Source organism: Borostomias antarcticus (genome assembly GCF_949987555.1).
Source record: "Borostomias antarcticus genome assembly, chromosome: 19".
NCBI lineage: Eukaryota > Metazoa > Chordata > Actinopteri > Stomiiformes > Stomiidae > Borostomias > Borostomias antarcticus.
Genome location: NC_140252.1, coordinates 6,347,603 through 6,360,400, shown reverse-complemented (window position 1 = coordinate 6,360,400; position 12,798 = coordinate 6,347,603).

Genomic DNA, 12,798 nt, shown 5'->3' with positions numbered 1-12,798 from the left:
AAACAATCCTGGATTAATTTCAGTTCCAGAATGGCCATCATCTCTTTCATTCATTGCCTTGATTTGTTTGTTTAGGTTGCTGCACTGAGTGATTTAGGAATTAAGGAATGATTTAGTCAGAGAATAGTGCTTTCATATCCTTTAATTGATACATTATTTGCTGCTTTACAAACAACTGCGCAGAATCAGTGAAAAGGTGAGAAACCTTGTGTAAAATAAATTGACCTTTGAAGCCTAAAGCTGACAAAAATTACTTGAAAAGAAAATGTTCAAACTACCCCAATACGACACAATCAAATATAGTGATGGCAGTAAGGATTGAATTGGGTTGAGGACACAGCAGTGTTCAATATCTTTTTTGTGGTTAATTTGGACAATTTTATAATGAGCTGTGTGATTATATATTTAGCTATATGTAGATGTCTCCCCATTCAAACATTGTATACAGTAGCTAACAGCTAACATTAGGGCCTACAGGATAAACTGTCCCCTTTTGGTCCATAATGCTGGAAGGAGAGCCTGGGGTGAGTTCAATCTGAAAACGGTGTGCAACATTTTGCTATGGTTTCCAGGTTGAACGAGATCCTTCCTTGAAACGGAGTGAAACAGGCTTTGAGGTCGGTTTTCTCTCATTTGGTGGGTGTGTCAGAGGTGTTAACCAATCAACAGACTGATAAATAAACTGCCGTATCCAGTGACGTTGCACAATTTTGCGGGGCTTCCCGCAGGGTCGAACCATGGAGCCCCTCCCACAGTCCTATCTAAAGTAATTATAGGATATTCGATACAACGCGTTCACTTCATGCTTTTCAAAAAATGTTTATTTTTAGATTAGCAACAGGCATCATTGAGAAATTTGCAGCTTTGTAGAACATTAGTCTTATAGGCTATCATTTGAAAAGTTCACCCGGAGCGGAATGGTTCATACAACATAACCTTCTGTATAAAATGCCATAAATACCAAAAAACAACAACATTATCCTGCAGGTAGTAGAGGCTATTGCTTTCAGGAGCTGCTTTCTACATATGTTGTATTGTTTTATATTAGTATGTCTCCTGGCATTCTTCTGTGCAGTAACACTCTTTAAATCTAGACTGTGTGCGTTGGCACTCAATATTAAAGGGTTGATAACCCAGATTTGCGACATTGTGCTCCTCAAATACAGTATGTCTTTATTAGTTGTGAATGAGCAGGGTTTGTACAGGCTTTGATTGTGCCATGCTCACCTGCCTGTATAGTAGGCCTTAGAACATTTCGGAGGAGCATGATCTGGTAAGGAAACTCGGCTGACAAGAAGTCTTTATAGACTGCTAAAGCACAGACAGATCCATGTCTGTTGTGCGCAAAAGTTCACAGGGAAGCAGGAAAGAAAATCACCACGCAACTCATTCCAAAAAATCTATATTTGAGTTAGACAACGGCAATGTCAATATTTGATCCCCCACACTGGCCTTCTCTTCTCAGCTGCCATACTGTAGGTGCAATGCTTGCGTAACACACAGGGTGTTCAATGCACCACCGTTTCCGTTTCAATAAATGTTTTGCAGTGTTTTATCAGAGCTGAACTCACCCTTGGTTTCCATTCACTATCAGATTCAGATCCTATCTAGATTCCGCCTACTCCAAAACTATCCGGTGGATACAACCTCGCCCTAGACCCACCTTAGACCGGATCTAAAAATGCAAAGCGAATGGCCCCAGACAAATGTTGGGTTATATTCAACATTCACAAAAGTGTTTAAATTGTATTAAATGCTTTCTGTTAGCCGAGAGTTAGCTCAATTAGACAGCTTGTGTACAGAGCTAGGATAAAGTAACGTTAGCTACTCTAGCTAGCTTTTTTACCTATAATGTAATTACTGGACCTTGAAGGTCGTTTATTAGCCACACGACAATTGCACACACGTGTGGGTGAGCGGCGACACAGGACACACAAGACACAATCACATGCATTAGCAGTCGCCGGTGGAATTTATCCACTGCATTTCTTTCATCCAGGGTCAGCCAGGAGAAATGGGCAGCCTCATCAGTGGTGCCCATGATCCAAGTGCTCATTCCAAGTCCTGGTCAGGAACAGGGGCATGTTTTTCATATTGGGGATCTATGTGGAGGAGTGAGCACAGGGAGAACATGCAAACTCCACACAGAAAGGCGCGGTAGATAGCCCATGCAGGTATCGAACCCAGGAACTTCTTGCTGAGAGGCAACGGAGAGCATAGACCTCCACCCATGAATACATTTTGTGGCGCTGTGTGTGCACACATGCATGTGAGTAGGACATTTTGGTATTGCTGCATTTGTTTCATGAAAATTGGTAAGGCAGTTTTTGCCTGCTAACAAACGAACCAATAAATAAACGAACAAACAAACAAACACACGCCTCCGAAAACATTACATCTCGCCCGGTTCTAGTACTACTAGTAGTACTTGGTGAACTGATCAAATTTTTCTAAACATTCTAGCTGATTGATCATTTTCAGTAGCCTAGGGACCTGCCCTTTCTTGCACAATTTGTGCTGAGCAGGCAGGCACACATTGTAGTGTTTATTTCCCTTGTTTTAACCCTTTTAGTACAGTCAGTACAGTGCCAACATTCTGAATATTAAGTGGATTTTCTTTAGTAGATTTTGTAGATTAAAAAAAAAGTTGTGTTTTTAAAAAAGTTTTTTTTTTAAATGTTTGCCGGTGACGCAGTCATATTCAAAGGGTGTTAATTCAACAACATCAAACAACATTAAATAAGACCTATAAAGAGAACCAAATGGTCTAAATAGCATTTAGTTAACTTATATAGCGTACGTGTGTCCTCAAATGCTTTGAATTTGTGTGAGAAAAAACGTAGTGAGGCTTGTAAGCGCCACAGTTACAGTAAGCATGTGGCCATGTTAATGTGTTTGTTGTTAAACGATGTAACATCAAGCTAGGTATAATTGGTTATTTAGAACCATAACAAAATAGTATAGTACTTTCCTGAACCTTATCCACATGCGTACTGCATTTATATAGTGGTTAAAGGGCCCGGTTGTGCGTTCTACCCCTGGGCCTAGTTTTAACTTGCCCCGCTACTGCAATATGCAGGTCATGAGGAAATCCAGAGGCCCATACTGAATAAGGAGTTTATATTTTACAGATTATATTCTCCCTGTTGTACAACCTGCTTACTGTACAGAAGTTTATGTATTGCTTGCTTACAAAAGCTCTGGCCCACAGTGTCTGTATTTTCCCACTTGTTAGCTGTCAAATGAAAAGCAAAGGGTTTCAATTTCAGAATCCACACATATGAAAGGGATCACATTTTTCAGGGAGGACGTGTGCAACCTCTCTCTCTCTCCCTTTTCTTTCTGCACTCTGTCTATTTGACAAATCTGAGCAGGCCAACACATACATAACACCACAACTGGCACAGACACACTCTCTCTGTCTCTCTCTATTTCTCACTCTCTGTCTTTCTCTCTACTTCTCTCTCCCCCTTTCTCAATAATTTCCACTGATCTCCCAAGCCATGGAGCGGGGCACAGGTTTTCAGATGTTGCAATGCAGCACAGAGTGCCCTGATCTCCCCATGGGGGAACTAGACTGGCGCTGGGCAGGATTTGCTGTCACAGGTATTCTCTGGACCTCAGAATTGACAGAATGGCGCTCCAATTGGTTGTCATGAGGTGGGATTAGATAAATGGTCTCTCTCTTGGGCAATGTGATTGGTTGGAGGTCTCTGTGGGCCTCATTTCCGCTGGTTAGTTTTGTTCAGGGAGAGACTGACCAGTACAAGGTTGACTCAGCCAATGTTACGCATTATAAACAGGCTATGAAAACGAGTAATCTGTGATTCATACATAATAATTCAGGGGATTTTACTCCATGAGAGCCACCAAATAAATAGTCCTAATGGCTAAAAGTACAATGTGTAACTTTAGTATTTTAGAGGTCCGCTTGGCACTCATTGCAAATTCCAGGTTCACGGCTTCTTCAGGTTCACATAAGAACAAAATCATACTTATTTCACAAGCACAGCGGAGCCAACAGCCAACAGTACAGGATCTTCATCTTGACAAGGAATGGGGGGAATTTTTCACTTCTGAGCCCAAGACCAAATAAATGGAGGTGAATGGGCGGCTGTGTTCGGGTGGCTCTGTGGCACTCCCCTCGGGTTGAAGCTGGGGGGGGGTTCGGTGCACTCCGAGTTCACCCCGCACCCCCCAGTCAAAACCCGGTGTCTCTAGGGGAAATAGTTTCGCTCAGTTATGTTTTGGCTTTGTGCGCGCGCATATGCCTGCGGACAGGACAGGTTTGGTATATGCCCTTTTCACAGCAGCCATTTTGACATGTCAAAGCAGAGTAAACACAAGTGTAATTAATAACATTAATTATGGCCCTGTTCCATTTAAGATTTAGGTGGGCCAGGGCCCTTCAAGTGCATTCTGACTCACTGGAATGGCTGTGATACACTAAATAGAACGGGACTGTAATTAATTTGATCATTACCCAGAAGCTCTAGAAGCTCTCGCTGCGAGGGAACAAACAATTAATATTTGTGGACACCAATGGGAAGACTCTTGGATTTTGTGCGAGAAGGATCCCACGCAGATAGTGGGGAGGCTGATTTGGCCACTGATTGGCCACTGACCGCGGCTTTCCACTTTTATTGTTAAGGAGTCGAACTGTCGGTAGCATATCTGGCACAAAGTGTGATTTGGCTGCTTGGACTTTGTTCCATGTTAACTCACTTCATGAAGTTGGCTAGCAACACTTTTCTCCTTTTCTGGGCTGGATGAGTTTACAGTATCATTCGCTCCCGATGAAATATGTTAATGTAGTCGCTGGTTCTGCCCCATGCCCCATGCCATTTTTTGTTGTGTTTTACTCCTGACCACATCTGCGTTTACCCTGCAATGACATGTCAAAATGGCTGCTGTGAGAAGGGCGTATTGCTGAGCTCTTTAGGTTGTGAGCCTTCTGCCAGTGCAGTGCATGTCGCTGTTGATGGTCATTGCTGCATTTTTCATTTCTTTCATTCGCTACTGACATTACAGTAACATGTAGCCTATAACATAATCAGTATAATACGCAAAACTAGGGGCCACTTTTAACCTGTGCTATCTATAAAACGGAAGACATGTTGTTTTCTTCTTATTTCAAGTAACCCATTTCAAAATTAATATTGCCTATTTGGTGGGGGAGGGTCCATCTTTTTTTTCAATATCTCAGGGAGGGTCAAAAATATATTTCTGTCAGAGGGAGGGTCACGCATTTTTATTTCCGAGCACTCAAAAGTCCTCCAGTGACCCCCACCCATAGATTTTGAACAGTCCCTCATCATGATGCAGTATCATCATGAAGTTCGTGTTAAATAAACAGCTTCTCCTGCAGCTGATAGAGTAGGCACCTTAAATCTGCCAATTAGTGCCGTATGCATAATCACTCATTATTGTTGGGTTTGGTAACGCTAGACAGTAAACTGAGATGCCTGCGGCAATTCAATTTTACAATTTGTGAGATGACTATAATGAGCGACTGGTGTCTTAAGGTGGGTTGATAATTATCATGAATGAATCACTAAAAAACACAATTATGGGATGATGCAAAATGTAGTGCATTCAATTTTAGCATTGCCGGCAATCACGTCATGGCGCATTGCATTCTGGGTAAATTTCGTCATATTATAGGATACACCCAAGCCCCCCAGGAACAGCTCTGGGCTATGAAACATTTTGAGTGCAGTGGCCAAGCTCAGTATTAGGAAGTTACGTGAAGCATTTGGGGGCAAAAATATTTTCCCATAGACATGGGAATGAAACAGCTGGGGAAAGAAACAAAACATTTTTGAGTATCACTCAAAGTCAAAATTGACTCTTTTGACTTCCGGTTATGTGGTGTGTGGACGAGACGCATGCTCATCTTGCTCCCACTATCGTACTTACCTTTTAGACATCACCATTTCCAGTATAAAGGGCTTGCAACAGCTTTATAACCTGTAACTACCAAGCAATGTCCAAAGCAAAGGGAAACACTCTGAAAAAGTCCAGGAATCTTCGTCAACTGCTAACTTAAGCATAATTATAGCCGAGATTAGCTTGCTACTGCACAATCATAGAGCAGCTCTTGTGGCAGATTTCAAATCATCATTCGAATCTCTGGCATCCAAAGTGGACAACATGCACTCCACTGTTACAGATCATGGGCAGTGTATCAGCTCTGGAATCCAATACCACCGAACTTGACCAACGTCTCCAACAACTCCAACAACCACAGCCTTGCAGGGAGACGAGTCACTTATTTATTTATTTATTTTTAAATTATTTCAACTTTATTGATCCAGGGGAACCCATTGAGACCAAGGCCTCATTTTCGATGGTGCCCTGGAGCTAGAGTGGCGGACCTGGAGAGATGCAGCACACAGCAAAATATTCGGATCGTTGGCTTATCTGAACAGAAGGCCCTCGTTCCTTCCGCTTTCTTCTCCCAACTTCTCGTTGATGTCCGGGGCACGGAGATCCTCACTTAGCTCAGATCCACAGAGATCCTCTATAGCTCAGCTATAACCCTGCTGGACCGGGAGGGAGGCCACTACCTGTCATCTTATGCTTTCATTGCTTCCAAGTCTGATCAACAGTCCACTTCTATGATGACTACAGCTCTCTGATGTGTTAGCAACACGACAAATGGAAAAGTGCTATGGCCGAACTGTGTAAGCACGGGTACGGGCCAGCTCTCATCTACCCAGCCAAGCTGCGCATCACCCAGCCCATCGGGGACAAGACATGGCCCCTGCCCGTGCCAGAGGCTGTCAAGTTTCAGTAAGCAGTGAACTTACACATTCTCCTCTTATTGCAGTGTCTTATGTCTTTATGATATCATACATTTTTACATGGCTTTTCGCTCCTTGACATAAACCCTGCATTTTAATTGTGCATTTTTCTCTCAATTAATTTCTCTTAGCGTTTTATTTATCTATCTCTTCAGACTGTTACTGAACTCCTTTAATGAATAGGCCGGGTAGGGCCGACCACCGCCTAGCCACCAGAGGGTGCTGTGGCCCAACAAATAAGCTGCTCGACCGCCACCACCGGGCTGATGCGCTGCTCCAGCATTCAGATCTACTGCACCCATGGAGCTATAATATACCTGGAGAAGACATTGGAAATGGCTGCCTATTAATTTCAATGAAAGTTGCTCCCTGGCGCATGAAGCCATTTGACGTAGTGGCAAAATCTTGGTATTGCAAGTCACGTGACGGCATGAGGCCCAAAAAGCTTATTTCTCATAGAAATGGAGTATAATAGATAGGGCTAGCAGTGAAAGGCAACATTTTTCTGGGTATCATTCAACGTCAAAAACCACTCTTTAAATGATCAGGTTTTAACTTATTGACCCAATTAGATAGAAGCCAGTAATACCTGTATCGAGACAATTTTTAAATATGTTATGCTCGTTCATGGCTCGTCAGATTCAGTTCATATGAGCGTTCATGGCTCGAGTGAACTCGGCAGAAATCACGTCACCATAGGAAGACCCGCTCTACTCTGCCTCTGATTAGCTGGGCTGCGTTCCGAATTGCATACTTCTACTTCTTACTACCAGTACCTACTACAGCTGCCCTTAGAAAGCACATACTTTGCAAGCAGTAGGCATCCAATTGGGAAATACTACCTTGTCACAACATTGCGCCTTGAAATTTGCCGGTAACACTTTACAATAAGGGTACATTAATAAGAATTAGTTAATGCATTATTAAGCATTAAGTAACAGTTAAGTAATGTCTTGTTTAACCATTTACTAATGTTATTTATGTTAACTAAGGTTAACTCACCTAACCCTAACCCTAACCTTAACTAAGGTATTAATTAACATTAGTAACCTAACCTAACCCTAAATAAGCATTAGTTAACAGTTAGCTAATGTTTTTTGTGACCCTTATTGTAAAGTGTGACCAATTTGCCCACATCCGTCGCTGTCCATAACACGACATTCGTCTACAGCGGTCACGACTCGCACATGTGACGCACATTTCCGCTGCACACAGGATTGTGGGTCAGAATAGCCAGAAAAGCCTGCTGGCTTGCATACTGCAAAATACGACCGGATGTAGTAGGACATCCTGGTATTTTTGCCATACTGCATGTGGCATTCTATGTATTGGGACATACTACATCCTGTTTTGGCATACTATATAGTAGGGAAGTATGCAATTCGGAACGCAGCCCTAGTTTATTCGACATTCAGGAAGTGATATATGTATTGAGTATCAGTGACAAGCTAACAACAGCTTACTATTTGTTAATAGTGCCATGTTTTAAGCAACCAACTTGCCATGAATGATCACGAAATGTTACGTTAGGAAATTGTTGGAAAAGATCTAGAGGGTAAGTGGAACAATGTTGAATAACTTAGCTAACATTAGCTAATGTCACATTTGCTTATGTTAACATCAACCATATCGATACTTTAGCCAGGTAGCTAGGCTAACATTAGCGTTAGCTTTTTTACGTTCCACTACTGCTGTGCTTGTATTCACCCCTACTGTACCCGAGGAGTGCTTGTCTAATCCTACTGTACACGAAAAGTGCTTGTCTCTAACCCTACTGTACCTGAGAGATGCCTGTCTAAAGACACATCTGTACCATATGTAGGCTATCTAAAGTACTACTTAAGGATTGTGAGTATTCTACTGTTCTGTCAGAGCTCTATCTAGAACCATACTTTATCTACTGTGCCTATTCTTGTACATCACACTGTTTTGATGTGTTTTCTTTAAGGGGCTGATCATTTATAATAGTCTTGATAAAGTTTACAACCTTATTTCCACATAGTGTATGCTGTTTTAAAAGATATGCAGTGATATGAGGCGCCACCTATTCGTGAGGACCAAATCATCTTTTTGACTGACTCACTAAATCCCACTGTTATTGCTTTAACAGAGCCAGTATTACGACCCAGCTGTAGCTCGTCTCAGTCTAGGGTTGAGGAGCCGCAACATGAAGGATAAAACACCAAATAACTTAAAAGAATGGGACACTAAAGGTACTAAATAACAAAAATAAGTTTTTATGGCTTTAATACGTAAAAGGACAAATGCCGTGCTTTTTTCTGTGCTTATAACAACACTAATCGACTTAAAAATGCTAAAAGCAGATAGCTAGATTCTGTAGGCTGAGAGGAATCCAATGATGTCCACCTCTTAACATTTGGTTGATTTTACTGACCGTTCTCGATAACAAATCTCTACGGTCACACAATTCGGTGGGTCACCATTTTCAGTGCAACGCGGGATCTCCTACGGATCGTGTCATGTACCCACATCCTCCTTGCTCTAACGGTAGGCCTATCGCTGTGAGATTGACCGTCAAGCTCATTCATGGAATGGTCACTGGGCACAACGATTGCTGTCCATAATCTGGGCATTACAATAACATTTAGAACGACTAGCCTATTGATTGCAGGCATAGAGACCTACTGCATATTATAATAACATAGTCATTTAATAACAATAATAATAACAACAATAATATATGTATTATTATTTGTATTATTATTATTAGTAGTAGTAGTAGTAACAATACTACTACTAATAATAATAACAATCAAATAATAATACTCATAAGTATTAGAATAGAATGTCTATTGTCATTGTGCAACGAAATTAAATTAGCCTCAACTTGAGTGCGCTGGACATTATGATAATAATAACATAGAATAGCTAAACATAATATAATAGAATCGAATAGAATAGCCTGGTAACAAAATGACACATTGTGTAGCATGCATAAAGTGCAAATCAGCTAGGCCAAGCTCAAGGCAGTTGATATGGCTAAAAGACACGTTATTTTTAGGTTTAGGCCTACATCATACACTGTAAACCCGAATGCTCAAAGTAATTAAATAGATTAAGTAGTGTATACTTAATGTTTTAAAAATGTTCTATTAACTTAAAAATGTCGAGTTTGTGTGACATGTTCTTCCTTTTTGAGTAAATTAAACTCATAATTTTGGATTGACTTGAACTATTTGTGTATTAACTAAGCATAACTTAAAAGCATAATTTAAGCACAACTTAAAAGAATTACATAGTAAAAAGTAATTTGATATTAACAATGATAAATTCCACTTATTTATATCTGTTTGATGTCAGTAATATTACAGTGGGGGTGGTGATGGATGAAAGCATGCAACCTGTTTATGTGACCACTGTCAGGATGAGGAGACTATTAGGCCTATGCAATTCTAGATTGTAGGCTACAAAGAAGATTCTAGAAAAACAATAGGCCTATATGAAGGAAGAACTTTGATATTTGGTAGCCTATTTTATCTTTGCTCTCATCTCCATCTGTTAGCTGATACCACAGGGAAATAATGGCTTTAATACAATTTATAATAAATGGATTTATATTTTGACACTGTCCGTGACTGCACAGAATTGTGGGATAGGACTTGCCGTCTCCAAGACAACTGGCGGTATTTTGTCCATTCAACCGTCGCATTTGGTCTTTTATCCACAGTGAGTAAATAGTACCCACAGTATTCATGTCCAAATAACTATTAGGCCTATATAGCCTTCATTACACATCAATTATAATTTGTGATTATCTGTGGTCATTTAATCTTTGTGGCTAAAGTAATTTTTAGATAGCCTAGTTACTGCAGTGCAATAGATAGATATTACTTGGCTTGCGCTGGATTTTAAATTTCTTCTACAGGACTCCGAATTACACAAGTTATCACAGTGAGTCAAACGTCTTATAATATGCCGTAAATAAGGTCCAGGTTATCGAAAAAGAGCATTCTCTCTTAAGCTCTAACCCTACTAACACACGCAGGTTGCGCAAACGTTCTACATACGGCCGCTATAGGTGACGATTCATCTGCACCACGCGCGGAAATTACGCAGCCATTTACGGAAACGCGAGATCTGCCGATTAGTAGCCGCTACGTAAGAACGTCACGTCGTTCATAAGTCGCGGCCTGTAATGGATTTTAACTGATCTAGTCAAAAAGGATTTACCAAGATTCGCTCAAAAGGTTAAGTCTGGTTTATTGAGAAAACAATACGAGCGCAAGGACTTCCTGGACAACGCAACATGAGTGGTTCATCCAAAGAAGTGAAGCCTCCTGATCTTGTGCTGCCTTATATTCAAGTAAAACACAGGTACGGCGCTTCCAGGATGTGATTGGCTAATCCATTGTACGTCATATGAAATGGCAGGCGTGGCCGAGAATACAGACATGTGACATCAGAAAAGGCGGCAATTTCTTGGAGACAAAGGGACAAAGGATGGTTATTCTGGAGTAGACATTTCTAGGTGTGTGGACCTCCTGGAGGCCACCCTGCCGTTCACAACCTGTCTATGTGAACGGTTGAGGGAGGTGGTGATTTACAAAAGGAGAGAGAGAACAAAGGTTTAAGGTGTTTGGAATAGAAAGGTCTTGAGGCCAGATGTAAATTCTATAACAGGCCGCATGCTAAAAACGCACGTGATCACGTGGGCAGGAACTTCCGTAATAAACGTACTTGGCTGACACTTGGGCCCAATCTCAAACCACCCCCTAAGCCCTCGCCCTATCCACTCCCCCTCCGTTTGCGCGTTCACGCCGAGCTTCGCCATGTTAAGGGCCGTCCCAAACCAATTAGCGCGGAGTGCGCTTGGAGTGCGAGTGTGCTGTCAACCCCTTAAATGGCAAGCCTGCATCGGTGCCAGCTCCCGATAGCCGAAGCAGGAAGTGCCCGTGCCAAAGAGATGCTGCAGGAAACCGCATATAAAAAACGTTCCGTCTTCCTACACTGTCAATTATTTTAGATTATTTTACAGCATTCAAACATTTGTTTTTCTCACACCGATTTCACTGCATCAAACAAAATCGCAGAATATGGTGTCAAAAGATACAAAATCACTTTATCCCTAGATCACTTGACTTGTAGCAAACTCTTAAAAGCCTGTATTCATAGCTGACATAAAATAAATCTAAATAGGCCTAGGTCTACGTCAAATGTACATCATATATTCCATTATTTACAGGGACAATGGAACAGACAAAGCAGCTGATTAGGCTGCGATATGCAAATGCCTCTTCACAAAAGAAGGAATGCTGCCAAAGAGCCATGGGAGTAAGTTATTAATTTATTTATGTATTTGTCTCGGGACAATGTTAAAAACATATTTGTGTTTGGATTTTTGACCATCTCTCATCATACATGGATTTAATTATAGTGATTCATATTTGTATTATAAGTCATAAACATTTTCCAATAAATCAACTAAACATGCCATGGTGACGGCCCTGTCCCGGTCGGTTCCGGTGGAGTGGGGAGTCCGTCCCACATTTAGCTTTCCATTTATATACCCTCCCCCTCGATTGAGAGTGCCCTCCACAGCTGCAAGTGACACTTCATTTGGAGGGACACTCGGTGGCGGAGTGGGAGTGGGTAGGGGGTGGTTTGGGATTGGGCCTGCATCGGTGCAAGCTCCCGATAGCCGAAGCAGGAAGTGCTCGTGGCAAAGCGATGCCGGAGGAAACACCACATAAATGTAAGTTCAGTCTTCCTACACTGGCAATCATTTTAGATAGGCAACAGCAAACTATTACAAGCCTGTATTCATGCATAGGTGACAGAAAAATAAATCAAAATAGGCTTAGGACTGTGTCAAATTGACATCATATATTCCTCTATTTACAGGGACAATGGAACAGACAAAAGAGCTGATTAGGCTGCGACATACAAACGCAAACCTATTCACTAAAAAAAGGAATGCTGCCAAAGAGGCATGGGAGTAAGTTATTTAGTATTCATTGATTTATTTGTGTCA